The sequence below is a fragment of the Cnephaeus nilssonii genome (assembly GCF_951640355.1).
Source record: "Cnephaeus nilssonii genome assembly, chromosome: 19".
Taxonomy (NCBI): domain Eukaryota; kingdom Metazoa; phylum Chordata; class Mammalia; order Chiroptera; family Vespertilionidae; genus Cnephaeus; species Cnephaeus nilssonii.
Window position 1 is genome coordinate 26,779,954 of NC_137090.1, and position 19,721 is coordinate 26,799,674.

Below are 19,721 nucleotides of genomic sequence, written 5' to 3' on the forward strand. Positions count from 1 at the left end.
TGTGACTTCCTGGTTCATAGGTTGACGCACAACCACTGAGCCACACTGGCCGGGCCCAATATACTCTATCTATCTCTTTGCACTGTAAGCTTCTCATGTTTAAGGGCTGACATCTTCCTTATATCTGAATTCCCAACATTTAGTTCAGTGCCTGGTAAACAGTTGGCCCTCAGTCAATGTCTGCTGACCAAATGGATAAATGCACTCCCAAACCAACGTCTGTTTGCTCGTGGTTCTCCGTTAATTTTTATTGTTGTTAAATAGCTAGGACAATGGCGCGATGACCATGTCTCAGACGGGAAAGTAAGATCCAAGTGACACACATAGAATCCTTTTCCACGGGGCTGGGGGCGGGGGCGGGGGGGGGCGCTACAGAAGGTCCGGGCCCTGAGATTTTCCTACCATCCTCTTTCTTGCTCTTGTTTTTTCAGATCCAAGAAGTGTGTTGAAAGGGAGGCTTCTCCATCTGGGGCGGAGCAGCGCAGCCCGCGAGGGGAGCCGTCACATTCCCCGAGTCCTCAGCAGGCAGCCGGCATCTGGCCCACACCTGGGAGAAGAGGCGCGTCCTCACACAGACCTATTTTTGCCTTCCAGACTGCTGATGCCTCTCCCACAACGTGCCTCGGATGCAGGAAGGGGAAGGGAATTAATGTTTACCCAGTGCCGCCACGTGCCCTGGGCTGATGCTCCACACACACAGCTCCCAGGACCACCTTCTCCCCGTGCTTCGCAGCTGTGAGGAGCTCACACCAGGCGTGTCTCTGAAAAGCACACGGAGGTGAACCCTGAGCGCGCACCTCCGACTCCCTCCATTCACCCAATGGATGGCCAAATGCAGAGCTGATGGCCAGCCTGTCCATAAAATCATGCATGCTTTAAAAAAATTAATACTTCTTATTGATTTTGAGAGCGTGAGGAAGGGAGAGAGAAACATCGATGTGAGAGTATAACATTGATCAGCTGCCTCCTGCGCCCCCCTCCCACTGGGGATGGAGCCTGCAAACCCGGATGTGCCCTGACTGGGATTCGAACCGGCAACCTTTCGGTGCACAGGACAATACCCAACCAACTGAGCCACACTGGCCAGGGCTGGTGGAGGCTTTATATCCAGAGAAAACTTGGTGCGCATTGTGGAGGGCCCGATCCTCAGGATTTCACCAGTCGGGAGAGAAAGCACACAGTGGCCACAGGCCATCGCCCAGTCCACCTGCCGTGCAGGACGGCCTTCCTACCGGTGCCCCGTCACCTGCAGCCCTTGGGGCGGCCGGCGGCCCAGCACACGGCTGAGGCCTTCGGGCGCTCCGGGCCCTTCCTTGGAGGTCGGCTTTGTGCATCTGTGTGTGCTACTTTGGCACCGAGGGAAGGTCACTCTGGGGCGGCTTCCCCAGGGCTAAGGAATACTCCTTCCACATTCCAAGGGAAACACCCCCGGAACATGTGCAAAGAGCTGCCGCCCGCCCCTGACGACGTGCAACCACAGGGGACGCGGTGTTCCACTTGTTTTCTAACTACATGCACAACAGGCGCATTTATTCCTAAGGGAGGGATGAAGACCTCGGAAAACAGACTTGGACTATCACCGTTCAGCCTTATGAGTTAGTGAATACATTTCTCTTTTTTATTATATTTATTTTTAAATATATGTTTTTATTGGTTTGAGAGAGGAAGGAAGAGGGAGAGAGAGAGAGAGAGAGAGAATCATCAATGATGAGAGAATCATCAACCACTGATCGGTTGCCCCCTGCATGCCCCCTGCTGGGAAACAAGCCCGCAACCTGGGCATGTGCCCCGACTGGGAATCGAACCGTGGCCTCCTCGTTCATAGGTTGACGCTTGACCACTGAGCCACACTGGCCGGGCCATTTCTCTTTTTTAAAAGTTGCTCACGACCTCAATTGGCCTATAATGTTTAAATTCATAAATAAATAAATGTCTATATGAATATATATGGCGAATATGCCAAATTGCTAATTCTGGGTGGTAGGAAGAAGGGCACGTGCTATGTATTATTTTTTATATTTTGAATCTTTCTCAAAATGATTTTCGAACGCCTCAGTGGTCTGAATAATTTTCTGCCCTCTTCTGCCCTCTTCTCCGCGTCTGGCCTGGTAGGAGGGATGGGTTCCCCTAGAGATGACTACATTGAGACGCAGGAAATGAAGAGCAGCAGCCCGTGCGAAGGGTCCAACCCTCCGGGCGTCGCCAGGAGGTCCGCAGTGATTTCCATGGTGTGGGCACACAGCGTGGAGGGGCTCAGGGTGAACTCTGCCAGGGGATTGAGGACATCACAAATCCCCGGATCAGCCCGTCCCAACGCCTGACCTGCTGCTGCCCGCACAGCAAGCCCGTGGGCAGGCCCGCCAGCAGCACAGCCTCTGCGCGGGCTATGCGCAGGGCGCGGGCCGTGGGAGCCCTGCCCTCCTCCCAGGGCCGGGCTGTGCCCGTTTCAGTAGCCCCAGCTCTGGCTGGCACGGGCAGGAGTGCCACTGCATAAGCCTGCACTCCAAGAAGCCACACGGAGACGCAACTCCCGCCTCTGCCAACCAAACCCCTGGGAGCCGGCGTTTCTTATCGGCGCACCGCCCCCCCTCCCCCCACCACACATACACACTGTGGACCTTCACTACACACTCAGTGAAAATCCCACTTAAGAAGGTGTGAGATGAGTTTTAAGAACTTATACAGGTGATCCTGGAACATGCTACCAACTTCCAGTTACATCCCTGTCACCGAGGCTGGAAAAAGGGGGGAGGGGGAGTTGTGTCAAGATCCATCTGTATTTGTGTGTGTGTGTGTGTTTAAAATATTTTAATTAATTTCAGAGAGAGGAAGGGAGAGGGAGAGAAACCTCAATGAGAGAGAATCATTTAATGGCTGCCTCCTGCACGCCCCCTACTGGGGATGGAGCCTGAAACACCGGCTGGGCTAGATCCACCTGTGTGTTTGTAAGCACCTAAATCCTTCTGTCTGAAAACACCCTTCCTCCTTGACTATTAACAACCAATCAGAAAACAGGGAGATGTTCACCTAAGAGAGCAGCTCACTGAAGCCTCAGAGGAGCCCTGGCCCGTCACAGTTCAGCAGGGGCCTGCACTTCGCCTCCTGAGACCACCCAGCCCCAAAGCTCATCCCGTCATCACGACCCTTGGCAAAGAGGCACCACGTTGAAGACATTAGGTGGGCACAGGAACTCTTTCAACATCAATACTGCCTGGCCGCCAGCGTGTTTGAGCATCGGCCTATGAACAAGGAGCTCACAGTTCCATTCCTGGTCAGGGCACATGCTCAGGTTGCGTGCGGGCTCGATCCCCAGGGTGGGGCATGTAGGAGGCAGCTGATCAATGATTCTCTCTCTCTCATCATTGATGTTTCTATCTTTCTTTCCCTCTCTTTGAAATCAATAAAAATATATTTTAAGAAATCAATACTAATGAAAGTAAGGCCTTGTCATTTCATTCACCCAATACACCCTTGGGGACAGCAGGGATGGACCTGCGGAGTGTTATGCTCAGTGAAGTAAGCCAGTGAGAGAAAGACAAGAACCATACGCTTTCACTCACATGTGGAATCTAATGAACAAAATAAACCAACAAACAAAATAGAAACAGACTCACAGATACAGAGAACAGACTGACAGCTGTCAGAGGGAAGGGGGCTACTCATAGACAACAGTATGGTGATTGCCAGAGGGAAGAGGGGTGGGGGAGGTAGAAGAGGGTAAAGGGGGGCAAATGGTGATGGAAGGAGACAGGACTAGGGGTGGAAAACACACAATAAATATACAGATGTTGTACTATAGAATTGTACACCTGAAATCTACATAATTTTACTAACCAATAGTCACCCAAATAAATGCAATAGCAAACGCTAAGTAAGTACCCACTGCAGTGTAGCGCATGTGCGTAGGTGCTGGATAGAAGCCTCCTCAGTCCCTGCCTCTGAGAAACTTCCCAATGAGGTGCAGAGAGCCAGCGGGCAGCTACGGAGACGAGAGCACCCAGAGGGGTGGTTCCCAAACCTTCACCTGTTTTATGCAAAATGAAGAGATCCTGCAGCATGGAAGTACTCACACTGGCAGGAGGATCGTCCCAACTCAGGTCCAACCACGGAACGCACTGATTTTCAAAGCGGGCCAGACACAGTGAATGCTGCACGCTAAGGGTCCTGTCAGCACCATGCGCTAAGGAAGGCACCGTGCCTGGCTTCCGTTAGTTATAAAATGAAACGGCAGCCCCCAAACTCTTCCCCAATGGAGGGCAGGGGCACAGGCCTCAAGGTGTTGTCTTGCCAGGTGACAAATGGCCACCAGCCAGGGCTTACACATTAACCGTGGCTAAGACACGAAGAGGACAATGCACCATGGAGACCGGATGCCCGAGCCTGACAACAGACCATCTCCATCATCTGCCAGAGCTCCTGTCCCTCAAGAAAGAAAACGTGCCCAGCCGGCATGGCTCAGGGGTAGAGCATCGACCTAAGAACCAGGAGGTCATGGTTCCATTGCTGGTCAGGGCACATACCCAGGTTGTGGGCTCGACCACTGGGGGGCGTGCAGGACGCAGCCAATCAATGATTCTCTCATCATTGATGTGTCTATCTCTCTCTCTCCCTCTCCCTTTCTCTCTGAAATCAATGAAAATATATTTAAAAAAAGAGAAGAAAATGTGCCCCCCAAAAAGTACCAATCTGGCGGATAAAGGGTAAGGGAAACAAAGTTCTAAACTTCAACCCTGTCTCTGTCCTTTCTGGAGACGGCTCTGACCCAGCAGGACGACTTTCACCCCTTCATAACCTTATCTAACCTCCCCAGGGATGACTAATGAGATTGCAACAGCGTTAGGCTGGGAAGTAGCACCCTTCCCCCCTCCTCTGCCCCCCCCCCCCCACACATGGAACATGGAGCCTGTGTATCTCCTGGCCATGTGACAACTTGGCATGATTTTTTTAAAGCTAATTACCAGCAGGCTTTTGAGACAGGTGGGATGGGCGTCTGTCACCGCCCTTCTGCAGAGTAGGCAAAAGCGTCACCAGGTGACGGGCAGGTATCTGCATCCCAGTCCCCGAGGGTCTGGGCAGCCTGGCTGCTGTGGGGGCCCCCCAGGGACAGCCTGTCCCAGGAAGCAGCCTGGCACATGCACTTTGCTGGGAAAGTTCCTCTAAGTCTTGACTCGTCGCTGCTTGGCTGGGTGGTACTGACAGCAAACGCAACAATCCCAGGCAGTAAACACTAGGATCAGAGTAAGGCTTGGCACGCCGGAGGTCCTGCGGAATCTGTGGGCTGGTGTGATGGCGGAGGAAGAGTTTGTCAATGGTTTCTTACAAGAGGAGCCTATTTCATTGAAAAAAGAGAAGTCAGGATTGTTCCCATTAATCTTTGTTTTCCACCCATCCTGACCTCCCCTAAGCAGGGTTTAAAATTCTAAAATCAACTTTATTTCCAACCCCGAGTCCAGCTTCAGGCAGCCACCTGCAAGGGCCGAGTGTGAGGAAAAACCGGAAGAAGTGAATCACGCCACCTCCTCTTTCTGAAATGAGATACGTGTTTTACTGGAGGTAAACCGATCAGCGGGTCCCTGAGAACAGGGAGATGGAGAAGGGAGCAGGGCTGGAGAGGGGCGGCCACTACCACATGGCAGGAGGAATAAGAGCAGGCCAGCGAGGGAGAGCTGAATGGGAGCGTCCGCGTGTTTGTTTGCACAGAGTTTGCCATTGCAGGAGGCGCGCTGCAGTTCCTTCCTCCCAAGCTTGGCCTCGGACCAGCATCTGAAAAGTCTCAGATCTTCGGAAAGAAAGATTTGGACCACAGCGCTGTTTTATCTGGGAGGGTAACTCGTTTGCTCAAGAGCTCCAGGACTTTGGTTTTTGATGTTATTACCTTGGCCCGCGTTCCTCTGTCCGGGGCGGGCGGTCCTTGGGTGTGTTGACTCATTGAGCGGGGGAAACGGGAGAGGCTGGGAGGGAGGCGGCGGCTCCGCAGAGGAGGCTGAGCCGGAGCTGGGTCACCTTCTTCCTGGGCACCTTGCAGGCGGCGATGGGAAAAGGTCAGGTGGTTTTCAGAGGTCCCATCTCTCGACACTCAGGAGAGGGAAACAACACTTCTCTGACTTACTCCCCAAACAGCCGCCGCCGAGGATGTTCTGCCAGGGGCCATGCGAACGTGTGTTCCAAAGTGAAATGGAAGCTTGGCCCGGCGCCCGGCGCGCGGCTGTGTTTTGCAGAGAGCTGCAGGCTGGCGTAGCCAGGGAGCACATTGCTCTCCACGTGACTGCGAGAGCCAGGCAGATCCTCCGCGTTAATAACATAGACTGTGCGCGCCGGCAGCCCGGGGAAAACGTGAGCCAGCGAGAGGGACCCAAGGAAACCCCGGGCCCTGGCCGAGAAGGGACCTCAGAGGCCTCACGCGCGGCTGTGTCGAGGCCAGGCGTCTCCGGCCTGCCAGACGCAAAGGCAGGACAGAGGTGGAGAGGAAACGACGTGTCCATGGCTCGGGCGAACGCTGCTTCAGACATAAAAATAATCCGCCGAGCGTGATCCCGCGCACGTGTGTGTGTTCTTTCTCGCAGTCCGTGGACCGAAGTCCTTCGTGGGCGCTTTCTCGGGATTGGCAGCAAACCCGGGACCCAGGGAACCTCCCCCACCACACTGAGATCCCTGCCAACACGCAGGAGTTTGAGCGAGCCCTAGGTTCAACTGTGCGCACTCTGGTCTGGTGGGAGGTGTGGCAGATTCGCCTGTTTCTACTCCCTCATCCCACAGGGGCCTGGCAAATGCAGTCAACTTTCTGTGAACCCTGCAGCCGCGGGGAGGGGCGCACAGCAACCCGAATAATCACCGTGGGAAGGCCTGAACCGCCAGGAGCTTGCTTTGTGGGCAACGTGGCCTCCCCTGCCCTCAGGAGGGGCCCGCTGCTCAGCGTCTCCAGCCTGCCAATCCACGCGTGGGGGTGTGGTGCGGGTGGTCCACAGGCTGAGGGGGAAAGGAGAGCAGCTGCCCTGCTCGTGGGGCTTCCTTTCAACAGATTAATCACTGACTTTCACATTCCCTGTGTCCTCCAGCCAACCCCGTCTTCCCAACGTGGGGAGTGTGTTGGGCCCGAAAGGTGCCCGGGGCAGAGTACCAGGACGAGTGGGGCTTTGGAACCTCTTAGGGACTACGCTGGGGATTGCAGGACTTCACGGGCCAACGGGCTCCTCTGGTTGAAGGGAGTGGAAAGTTCTAGAAGACACTGCACCTCCACTCCCTGACCATGGGCAGGCAATCAGCCCAAACCAGCTAATTACGAAGCAGGGGGCACCTCCCAAGCCCGGGTGAGCCCTCCCCAGGGTTAATCTGCAAACCGGTTAACCGGCCTGGGGATAATGGCAGGTTAATCCTATGCAGAGCTCAGGCGCAGCCACTGGAAACAGGAGGAAACCACAGAGGTCAGGTCCACTCTCCGTGAGAGACTCTCCACAGGCCACGTGTAACCTCGAGCCCACTGCCCCGCTCGGCACCACACCTGCCTAGACCCACTCCTTGTCACAGCCACCTCGATGCCAGGGAGCACATAGTAAGTGCTCAGTAAAACGCAACTGCTATTTTCCACTGGAGCAGTTCATGGATTCAAACCGAGGCGGCCTCTGGGGCCTCTGGCTGGCTGTGGGCAGCATATTGGGGGAGCTGTGAAAAGCACCACGCCCCTCCTCCTCAAGCGTTCTTTACAGAAAGGAACACCTGAAGAGTACAAACATCACCAGGAAAGCAGGTCAGCATGAGCACATTCCGAAGGTGAAGAGAAACAGCCTTCAGAACATCGGGCTCGTCAGCCTGGGTCCCTGAAGGTCATCTCCAAGCCTGAGCAGACTGGTAAACTCCCCAGTGCCTCTCGAAGAAGGTGGTGGCACTTCTGTCTTCAACAGCAAGGCTCACAGGGCATGGAGTACGGGGGGGGGGGGGGGGGGCAGCCACCTGCTCCTTCCAAGGGCTGGGTTTCCAGGGAATCCGCAGCCGTGACCGCTGGCCATGGCCACCAGGCTCTGTGGTTTGTGGCTGGAGCAGCGAGCCCCGCGGGGATGCGATGGGCATTGCTGGATTCCAGCCCCGTCAACCTCGCACTTCCTGTCCTGTGACCAGGGAGCGGAATCAATAGACCGCCCTTCTTCCACTCTCTCTGTCAAGGTAACGAGAATAAGCCTCCCTCAGAGAGCCAAACAGCACGTGCCCGGGGCTGGAAAACAAGTCTCCAGGACACAGGAAGGAGCACTGGCCCGAGTCCTTGACCTTGTGCCCAGGGGAAGGACAAGTCCTGAAGGCTCTTCGCAGCCTGCTCTGTCAGGACAGCCTGCACCTGGCACGGAGACTGTCCCTCTGCGCCCAGACCGAGCCTCCGTTGGAGAAGATGACATTCCGAGCGAGCACCTACGAGTCCATCGACAAGCCGTGGGGGGTCCTACAGACCTGCCAGCAGCCCAGGCGCACCGCTGGCCACGCCCTTCCAGAAAAGCCGCCATCAGAAGACTGAGCGGGGGGGCCTTGGGTTTCCCTTTTCTTGTTTAAAAATGATTTTGTCTGGCTAACAAACCACTGCTGAAATAGCCAAGCCTTGGGCCGATGATTCCCCCAGACATCTTGGTTTCGGGGCTCCCTGGAAGGCTGGACACCAGCCAGAAGCCAGTGGCTCCCATTCAGAACGACGAAGACCATTTTAAAAGAAGTAACTACATTTAAAGCTGTTGCATTTCTCCCCCAAAAGGTGTCACATGTCTTTTGCTTTGCAGCTTAAGTTTTTTCAATATGTTCTTATTGATTTCAGAGAAAGGAAGGGAGAGGGAGAGAGAGATAGAAATAGAAACATCGATGATGAGAGAGAATCACTGATGGAATGCCTCCTGCACGCCCCATACCGGGGATCGAGCCTGCAACCCAGGCATGTGCCCTGACAAGGAATCGAACTGTGACCTCTTGGCTCCTGCGTCAATGCTCAACCACTGAGCCACACCGGCCGGGCCCCAGATTATACTTTGATTGGACTTTCATTTGGCCAATTTTTGAATTGGCTATCTTACTTGACATTATGACACACTGGTAAGTGAGAAGGACACAGACTGTTCCCATCTTACAGATGAAGAAGGAAAACCTGGACAGGCTGGTGACTTGCTTAGGGTTATACTTCTAATGAACAGCATCGCTGGGAGGGTAATGAGGTCTCTCAGTGGACCCGAGGGAGCATCATGGACCTCGCGAGGACTCAGCCCAGCAACTCCGAAAGCTGGAAGTGAGATTCCAATGACTGAACTACAACTATATCTTAGAAAAGCGCCTTTAAACACCAGATTTTCACTCTGAATTAAAACTTGCTGGGTGACAGCTTGGCCCAGGCCCAGGCCCAGGTCAGCTCACTGGTTAGCCCACCCAATGCCATTTAACCCCCAGGACGCACTGTGCAACAGGCCGCCGTGTCCCAGGGGAGGAAACGAGGGATTCCGCGTGTACGTGACTTGTCCGGGTATCATGGCTTCTCAGGAGACCTCCGACTCCAAACCCAACCTCGTTCAGTGCCTGAAGGGCCTGACAGTGACGTGCTGGTGCTATTAGGACTGCGTTTCTCCGAATAGCCTCGCGAAAGCTTGCTATTTCTGCCTTGAAAATGATTTCATCCTGATCTCCATGGTTTTTGGCCACTGAGATATGCCCACATGTATTTTAAGCTGCCTGTAATCAGAAGGGAGAGCTGGGGAAGGAAAGGGAACACATACTTTGGCAATGCAGCCACCACTCAGTCTCTTGGGAGCGGATTCAATGCCTGAACCAGCATCGTTTCTAATAGGAGTTGATGTCCTGCAGCCTCTTACACCCAGTGCTTAGCACCATCGCCGCTTTAACACCCCATGGTGCTGCTATGATTTCATATGCATTTCGCTGATTTAAACTTAGGAGCACGGTGTGTGTGCACTCTTTTATAAAACTCAGAGACATTTGATTGGATGTAAAAATATGCCGAGGGAGCTTCAGCTAGAATCGAACCTCCCTCTTGAGAGGAGAAAATTTTGCCTAGTTTGATGCTGTCCTTAAGACAGGGCTGGTGTTCCTTCAAAAGCTCTATCCTGCCTCACCCATCTGTACAGTACATAACATACTGTATCAGGACCACTGCCAAGAACTCCTCATCTCTAATCTGGTTGGGAAACTGTCATGTCAGGTTCAAAACAATTCTTATATTAACCAATGTTCAGTTACCCCCTTTCTGTAAAAACTATCTTCACACTTGTCTTCCAGAGAGGAAGGAGTGGGAGAGAGAGATAGAAACATCAATGATGAAAGAGACTCATGGATCAGCTGCCTCCTGCACGCCCCACACTGGGGATCGAGCCCACAACTCGGGCATGTGCCCTGACTGAGAATCGAACCATGACCTCCTGATTCATAGGTGCAACCACTGAGCCACACCAGCCGGGCCCAAATAATATACTTTTGTTTTCTCAATTTCCTCCTGGTTCCATTCCACTCTGATGGAAGGCTCCATTTTCCCACCTGGAGACATCCCTGCCATGTTCCCTTCTTGTAGGGAGAGTCAAGAAGAAAGTAAGAGAATGACATTAGGGTATTGATCACCATCCTGTTTTTCTTTTCTCTAGTAAAAGCTTCCTTCATCGATTCGAAGGCCACGGCATACTGACTCCACTCTAAGGCGAATGAAGTCTCTTGTTCAGTGCTCAGGGCAGGTGGAGTTTAGCTGTTGGCCACGCTCCTTAGAACTCTGCCCATTTGGGGTACGGTGAGCTCCGATCCAGGTAATCTGATGACTGCACAGCCAGATGATCTTGTTCATCTGGTTTACAGCCTGGGCTCCCATTGGTCAGGGCCTGGTGGCATCCTTCCCCAAGCAAGCCTTTGCTTTCCCCATTCAGTCCAACTCAAGAGGCATTTATTGTGCATGAATGAACAGCCTTGCTTAACTCTTTCCATTCAGGGCAGGAGCACTTACAGAGCAGTGAAGAGATTCCCCCTTGTCTGCCCCCCTGTCCACGCCTGGGTTCCTCAGCAAAGGCATCCGGGCACACTGCTACCCAGAGCTCATTAGAAAAGAAAGCGCTGCTCTTTCCCACTCAAGGAGACTCTGCCAAAGCATTTATTTCTGCGGATCCATTTATGCAATCCCACTTCCTAAGAGAACATTTTGTCACGGATGATTTAGTGTGGAGGCTCCCTCGAGCATCCCTCTGTGGCATGCACTCATTGCTTTTAGGAATCTCGGGTCTCCCCGGCAAGATTGGAGAGGGAAAGGGGTTTAATTAGCCATGAGCCGTCTCTGGTGATAAGGCCCCAGATTCCAAAGCATCTTCCAAAAATCATTCATGAAAAACAACAACAACAACAACAACAACAACAAAACAAAACACAAAATAAAATTCTAGATGAAACTTCCCAAAACAAAACTCCTGGGAGCCTTGTGTGACAGAGAACTGTGGGATGTTCAGGACACAAACCGAGACCCGGTGCCCAGGATGAGTTGGATGGGGAGGGAGGGAGTAGAGACAATAACAATATTTGGTAAAGTCAGAAAAGGAGGGAGGCATTTCAGGAACCTTGCCATTAAGTCGTGGAGTGTGTATCCACCAGAAGCCAACTGGACAGAAACAAGGACCGTGTGGTTTTCCCCCAACAGACACTCGACTCTGCCAACACTCCTGTCACTGTCTCCCCTGCATAGCTGGAGGTGAGACTGCACATGCCGACTGTTACCTGTTATCTGAGTGAACCGGGCCGGGTCATGACAACTCCTCCGGCTCTCTGTCCGCTTGGCTGGCGGGCAGAGCCCATGTCGGGGGTACCTGAGCACGTCATGTCATGCCTGGGCCACTCAGCAGCTCCCACCCTCCCCAAAGAACCTTGTCCTCCCTCAACGCTCCTTTCCCCAATAGAGAACACTCACACAGCCCAGAGCCGGCGTATCTCAGAGCGACATGCAATTAATTCCCCTTCCAGGGAAGAAGGAAGCCACAAATACAAGGTCGGGACTCAAGAATGCAAAACTGCAATAATGATTCCTTTGTCTCTCAGGAGTAAAATTAATGAGCTGGCCGGAAACGTGGCTAAGTATTTTTAGCTTGATATTCCTGCGGCAGGTTAGTCCTCATAACCAAGGACTATTTGTATCACTGAGGCAGTAACACCTGCTTTCTCGTTCTCTTTCTCTCATATGGACACGTTACACACACCAAACACACATACACACCAAACTCTCTCTCTCTCTCTCTCTCTCTCTCTCTCTCTCTCTCTCTCTCACAGAAATCTGTTCCTTATACTTGTTTGCAAACTTCGTGAGCTTTATAAAATAGAAGCATTTGAAAGTGATGAATGTGAATGGGTTGGGGTTTATGAAAATCTATTTCTCTACTCCTGTGAGACCAGGCCTGCTTTCAGACTTTTAAATTCGTAACCATTCAAATCCCTCACATGGTTTTCTTGCCAAAGCGTGTTTCCCCCAATCACCCAAATTATGGGCTTTATAAGCGAAACCTAAACCCTGTGTTTTTGCATTACTTTGTCTAGATCATTAGAACACTGTGTTTTGGAAAGCTGTTTGATGTTCAGGGCAGAGTATTTATTTTCAAAACAATCATAATAAGGAAGTCCCAGTTTGCCAGAGGAAACTATTGTGAAGTGTCTAAAAATGTTTCCAATCCAACCTTGAACCCAAGGGGAAATGTCCACCGGCCACTTCCCCACTCCAAACCCCTCCCGGGCTCCCCGAGGCCTGCTGGACCGGGCTCAGGCGCTGGAGCGTGGTGTTTCCGAAGCTGCCAGCCTGGCTGGCACCCACCTCTCCGGACTCATCTCCCTGCCTCCTCCAGATGAATTTCCTGCACCAGCCAAACTGGATCTGCACCTTGTTCCCTAAACACCCCGTGGGCACTCCTGCTTCCACAACGCTGGGGCCCCGTGGCCCACTCACCCTTCTGGCTCCTCCACCTCCCCCGCCGGGCCCAGCTGAAGGTCCATCCCTTCCAAGAAGCCTCGCCCAGGGCACTCTTGCCCTGGGCAGTGGCCGCTTCCTGTGAGGTCTGGCAGGTCTCCTTGTCTGCACGGCTCCCTTATTTATTTTGAAAGTTTTCGCTCACTTTCTTTCACTCTCCTCTTTCCAACAGGTCCTGGAGGCCTCCGTGTGCTCATTGTTTGGCACCGAGAACATGTTAGTTTGCCCTGTCACTCCTCCTTTTACCTAAACGTTCGATCTTCCCTACTACTCCCTGGCCAACTCCTTGAGACCAGCAGCCAAATCGTGTCCTTGTCTGTCTTCCTCAGGGTGCAGCCCAAAGCCAACGCCACTTCTGGGGACTGTCCACGTGGCTCCTTGCTCTTACAGCTTCCCCTGTAGCTTTCTAACCTTCGTGTCATTTACCAGAGGAAAGTGAAGGGAACCGACCTGTGGCAGAGGCTGGCCTCCCTGTGCCAGGCGCCACACTGGACCCTTCCTGTGCGTGTCCGCTCTAGAAAGCTCACACAAACCCGACAAGGATGTTACTTTGCGGACAAGAAAGTGGAGGTTTCGAAAGAGCAAGGCCTTGCCCGTTACAGGACCATTTGGGGGCAGGAGCATTATTAGTCTGGGTGCCTATGTCGGGTCTTGCTTGCCAGCAGGAGGATGAACTGCACGAGACCTCTCTCCCCTCCCAGCACCATCCCATGCCTTCCCAGTTATTTATCCCCGAGGCCATTCTACAGCCTCCGGGTACCATGACTGATGCCTGTGATTAAAAATGCACTAGCAACGTTGATTGATGGACTGATTTACTGGCGAATGTGTCATGGGGAAATCTAATCAAGAACTTACTTGAACTGCATTTTGTTTGTTTGATTTTTTAATCTCATGAGCGAGGAGGAATGAATGAAGATTCCAGTTAGCGACCCGAGGTTCCCTAAACCTCAGGGGCTAAGAGGGGCAGACACGACTTAGGTAGAGAAGCAGAGGAGAAACATAAATGGCTTGAGCAAATGCCTTGATCGGCTAGAAAGGGAAAAGGACAGAGACTCCAGGGCTAGGTCCTCCCGTGAGAAATGAGATCAGGGGGGACGAGGATGCCTCTCGCAGCGGCGAACTGTGCCTGGGCACTTCCTGTGCGCCAGGTGCCACACCCAGTGCTCTACAGGCGCCTGGGCTCCCGGGACCTTCCACACTCCCGTGAGGCAGGCCAGTGATGGTTCCCAAGTTCCAGATGGTAAACCAGAAGCTCAGAGTGTTAAGTGACCCGCCGAAGACCCAGGCAAGCAGGGCGGCGTGGGGCTCCCAGCCAGGCCTGCGTGCTTGCCGCATCCTATGCTCTAACACATCGCTATGTTATTGCCCATAGGTGAACAGTGTCTCAGACACAGGCCATTCCGATGGACCTTGTGAAAGGTGAGCCAGCAGGCGCCTATGTCTTAAGGAACTTGAAGTTTATTCCAGAACAATGGCTTAGTGGTTTCAGGTCGACATGTGCTGGGACAATTCCAGATATTATAGTAAATGAAGAACATTCTCACCCATCCCCATCACAGAATCAAACACAGGCCCTGTCCCCCCTGTCCCTCTCTCATATATTCTTTTCCAATGTTTTTAAAAATCTTATTACTTCCCCTACCACCTCCCTTCTTCCCTCTCTTCTCACCGCTGAGACATAAAAAATGACTCCTGGGTAAAAGTGATTAGTGCTGGCTGGCAGCGAGGTTTCCGAGGAAAAACCTAATAAATCACCGCTGTCTTTTCATCCTCTGCCTTCTACCTTAGGGTGGCATCCAGGCCTCTATTCTCCCCCCCTCCCCAGCCCTTCCTTCTCCTCCACCTCGTTCTGTCTGCTCGCTGCTGTTTTTCTAGTCTGGTAGGCACAGTGCTGAACGGGGAAGGCTCTGCCAAGACCCTTGGCAGGAGCCGGCCTACAGGAATCCTGCCCACCACAGCGGCGCGGAGAAGACAGGGCCTCCGGGCAGACGGGCAGGAGAGAGGGCCAAGTTTGGGGTCTGGCTAGGAAGCTGGAGAGAGCAGGTTTCCCTGGCATCTGAACTGCCCTCCAGAGCTCGGTTTTCTCATGCCAGGGTCAGCGTTACAATTTCTGGCTGGCTGGCTGCGGTTCGCCTGGGGAGAGAAGCCAGCGTGGGGGAGGGGGCGGAAGCGCAGCCAGCAGGCCACCCGGAGTTGGGCGAGCTCCACAGGGCACAGCCACGTGCCTGAGGCACACGGTCAGGCGGGCAGGCAGGCGGCCAGGGTTGCCAGGGCTCTCACGAGAGCTGGGGGCAGGGGAGGAGGGCGGCTGGGCACCGAGCGAGTGGCCGGTTCCACACGGGCCGATCGGGAGGTGCTAACCCAGAAGTGATGATGCTGGGTTAGCATCAGGGGAGTGACTTGTTCCAGCCCAGAATGAAGGAGAAAAGTCAAGCAGGCTACACAGAATATTGGGCACGCTGGGGAAAAAAAACGCCTGTCCTATTTTTGCAGAGGGGAGGGGACTGGAAGCAAATCCCAGATGAAGAGCAGGGGTTGGGAACACAGTCATTCCCTTCCCTAGGCCGTGCCACTGGCATCACAAGGACGGCTCCCAGCCGGAGTACCCACGTGCCACACACCGAGCCCTCCTCTGTGGTGAGTTGCCTTACTGAGCCCTGCTGAAACCCCAGGGGAGGGGCTGCTTACAGTCTTCATTCTATTGACGAATAAACCGAGGCTTAAGGAGGCCGAGAAATCGACACAAACGTGCAGACAAGGCCAGTGTGGGTCCAGGATGTGAACCCAAGTCCCTGGGTCCAGAGCCTACGCGCTTTTTATTTTCTTTTTTAATATAGTTTTACTGATTTCAGAGAGGAGGGGAGAGGGAGAGAGAGAGAAACATCCATAAGGAGAGAGAATCGTGGATCGGCTGCTGCCTGCACGCCCCACACTGGGGATCGAGCCCACAACCCGGGCATGTGCCCTGACCGGGAATCAAACCGTGACCTCCTGGTTCATAGGTCGATGCTCAACCACTGAGCCACCCCAGCCGGGCACCTAAGCTCTTAAGAACCGAGTTGAACTGCTGTCCGTGCCTATCTGAAATATCTCTTGCCAGAGGCCGGGAACCACTGTCCTAGGAGCGCCACAGCACGACAAAGCCAGAACAGGGCAAGCCCGTCCTCCACAGCGCTTGGCGGAGAAGACACACTCTTTGAGGAGACAGACAGAAGTCTGCCTGCCTCCGGGACGAAGCTGACGCCCTCCCCTGGTGACATCCTGGGTCCCGAGGCTCTTCCCCGAGGCACAGCGCACAGCCACCTTCAGTCCCCAGGCTCCTGCCTGCAGACAGCACGATGCTGGTGGCAAAACATCTGAGCCGCCTGCACGTACGGGGAGGGGACACTGAAGCTTCATCTCATGAGTTTGGGAAAAGCAAGAGAGCGCTGGTGCCGGGGCAGGACCGCCCCTCATCCCAGAACCACCAGCACGCGCCCTCCTGCCGTCATTACTCAGACCCACGGCCAGCATTTTCCGTCCAGGCCCAGACCTTCCCACAAGGCAAGGTCAGCAGAAACCACGCCCATTCCATCTCACATGGGTATGCCGGGGGCTCCCTGGCGCCCCCCTCTCCCCCCACCACGTGGAAGGGTTTTCTCGTCACCCCTAGCCGGCCTTCATCCAGACCCAGAAAGGGAGGCTCCCCAACCCTCAGCTGGGTATGGGTCTACCAGGGCAGGGCACCCCCAAGCTATTCAAAGAAAAACCACCAGAGGAAACGATTTCAACTCTGGCTTTACAAGCGTGTGGTTTAAAAATAACCCTGCCTTTGTCTGCCGTGGACGACTTTCCCTAAAGGGACTGCTGTCCTTACAGCGGCCGCTCCATCCTCCGGGCAAACAGATTCTTATTTTTCCAGGACCCGGCGCTTCCAAGTACCACTCCTGGTCGCACCTGGAACCCAACCGCCGATGTGGTCAGGGTGACGCCTGCCTCTGCTGCCTGGGACACCCAGGAGGCGGCACCCAGGAGACTGAGCAGCCGCGCAGGTGCGAGAGCATCCAGCAACCACCGCTCTCCTTCTGCCATGGGGATGTCAGCCCAGGGAGCTGAGCGTCACCCCAGAGCCCCAGGAGGGTGAATGGGTCCCTGGGTTAGTTCTTCAAGGCAAAGTATATTTCTCCAGACATTTGATTCATTTTTTGATCAGACAGCTAGACAGAGGAATAAGGATGGGTGCGCAAAACAGGAAAGGGGGTTGGGGCCAGTCACGGTGGATTGTATGAGAATTCACAGGAATGCGCACCTTGCCATTCCAAGACATCCTTTGGGCAGACCTAGAAATGCCCCATGTGTTACCCCCTGCTTCGTTTCCTTTCTGCCAGACAGAGAGCCCTAATGACACATGCTCCCCAGCATAATGCGAAAGATGCAATAGCAGAAAACGAATGTTTAATAAAATTACTCTGAAAATGTCTCCTGGTTCACCCGGTGCCATACTTTTATAAACTAAAAGTGCACAACTATGCTCTATTAACATTGTATTTCTTCTTGAAACCTCATATCTCCTGACATTCTCAAGAGTTCGGCCACAGAGCATTACAGGAGGTCAAAAGCATCCATGTGTGTGACAGGGTCCAGATTCAGTCCCCAGTGTGCTGTCCACATGGACAGTGTACATCACTTCTCAACAGGGGTGATTTTGCCTCCAGGGGACAACTGGATTCATTTTCACTTGTCACAGCTAACATTTGTGTGTGTGTGTGTGTGTGTGTGTGTGTGTGTGAATAAGTGTGTGTGTGAGTGTGTGAGAGAGTGTGTATGTGTGGATAATTGTGTGTGAATAAGTGAGTGTGTGTGAAGTGTGTAAGTGTGTGTGCGAGTGTATGTGCGAGTGTGTGAGACAATAAGTGAGTGTGTGAGTGTGTGTGTATGGATGGATGAGTGTGTGAATATGTGTGTGTGGATAAGTGTATGAGTGTGTATGAGAGTGCGCGAGTGTGAGTGTGTGTGTGTGAGTGTGTGTGTGTGAGAGAGAGTGTGTGTGAGTATGTGTGTGCGTGTGTGAGTGTGCGTGTGTGTGTGTGCTGTTAAATTTCCTACAATGCACAGGACAGTTTCCCACAACAAAGACTTATCTGCAACAGCAGTACAGCCAAGGTGGAGAAGTCCTGCTCTAGACTGAGATTACACAATTCCCAGAATGCTCCAGGCTACCTCTGTGCTCTTCCCTTCTGAGGATTTATTTTTCCCAAGACTAACCTGGTATTTCCATTCTGGTCACCACTGTGATTACACAGGACAACCGAGAACTCTCTCCTTTGTCAGGTTTGCTGATGAGGAACCCTGCATCAGGCCCACACCCGGGAGAGTTCTGTTTTGTATCCTGATCTTTGTAAGGATCAGCAGCAGAGGGCATTTCATCTGCATTTGGTATCTGAAGAAGAGCTTCAATGTTTCCCCTTTTTTGTTAGGAATATCATTGTGTTTTCAACTCAAAGAAGGAGATTATTTTGAAGTGTGTTTCCATGATCAAAAAAAGACGTGTCAACGAAGCGTTTGTGTGTCCCCTTTGGTCCTAGTGCCTCCCCCCCCCCCCCCCCCCCGCCACCTAACCAGTGACAGCCACTGACACCAGGAGTCCTCACTGCGGGCTGCTAATCGGACTGGGGCACCTCGGGCTCCTGAGTCACTGATGAACACGGATCCTAACGAGCTCTGACAAACGGCTGTTACCAAAGCCTCAATCCCCAACCCCAGCTCTGGGTTCTCGCTGGGAACCAAGGTGTGGGGGCCCAATATTTGCATACCTCCTGGGAAAACATACAGTGTTTCTAACATGGTATTTGGCGGAGGGGTGAGAAATACGTATCAATTGATTGTAAGTGGTAGTGCTCAAACACCCCACGCCCATAACCATTGGTCCACACCTCCTCGTAGTTCTCCCCAGACGAAGTAGCTGCATACTGTACCTCATTACTCTAAGAAGGCATTTCAGAAGACAGGGATTGAGCTACATGATAAAAGCTGACATCGCTGCTCTCGTGAGCAGAACATTCGCGCTCGTCACTGCACCTTTTATGTACCTCGCCTCCACTTTTCACAACAGCTCAATCAACTAGACATTCTGTCATTCTACACAGAGGGAAACGGAGGCTCCGAGAGGCTGTCCCGTGAAAGGCCACCCGGCTACAAAGTGGCGCGTCCCATTCCGCAGAGCCGAAAGCCTGAGGCACAACGGTGCCTTCCCACCGGGGCTGTCCCCCTCTCCCTGGTTTTGTGCCACTTTGAACGGTGGTTGGTTTTGCTGCTTGTCTGTTCCCGGGAAGAAGTTGAAGACAGTGACATTGTACGCTCTTAGCACCAGGGGCTCGGGGTCATAGAAAAGAGTTTTCCCAAGCTTCCGCAGCCTCCTGGGTGGTCAGAGGTTAAGAATGAATTCCATGCCAGCCGGTAGCCTTGGGTTATAATTCACAGTAGGTTTGGGAGGAGGGGGCCAGCACAGAGAGATATGAATGGGAGAACTTTAACCCCAACACTAAAATTTCAAGGCAGGGGGGCACTCTTCCTCCTTTGCCGCATGTCCTCCCTTTTAATCTTGCTCTGTGTGTCACAGAAATTCTCCCGGAGGACACCGGGTTCAGGAAGGATCTCTAGCACAATCTCCCATTGTCCTGCTCTCTGTCCTCCCCTGCAGCGAAGGCCTCAGCTCCGAGGCCTTCCTGACAATGGATGTGGCTGAATCTTTGTTCCTGGTTACCTGGGCACAAAACACGGCCTT

General features: G+C 53.2%; 1 protein-coding gene across 4 annotated transcripts in view; it reads right to left on the minus strand.

The window, feature by feature from the left end:
- Positions 1-19,721, minus strand: part of HLF (HLF transcription factor, PAR bZIP family member) — a 50,324-nt gene that overhangs the window by 26,627 nt on the left and 3,976 nt on the right. The gene's annotated exons all lie outside the window — the stretch shown is intronic.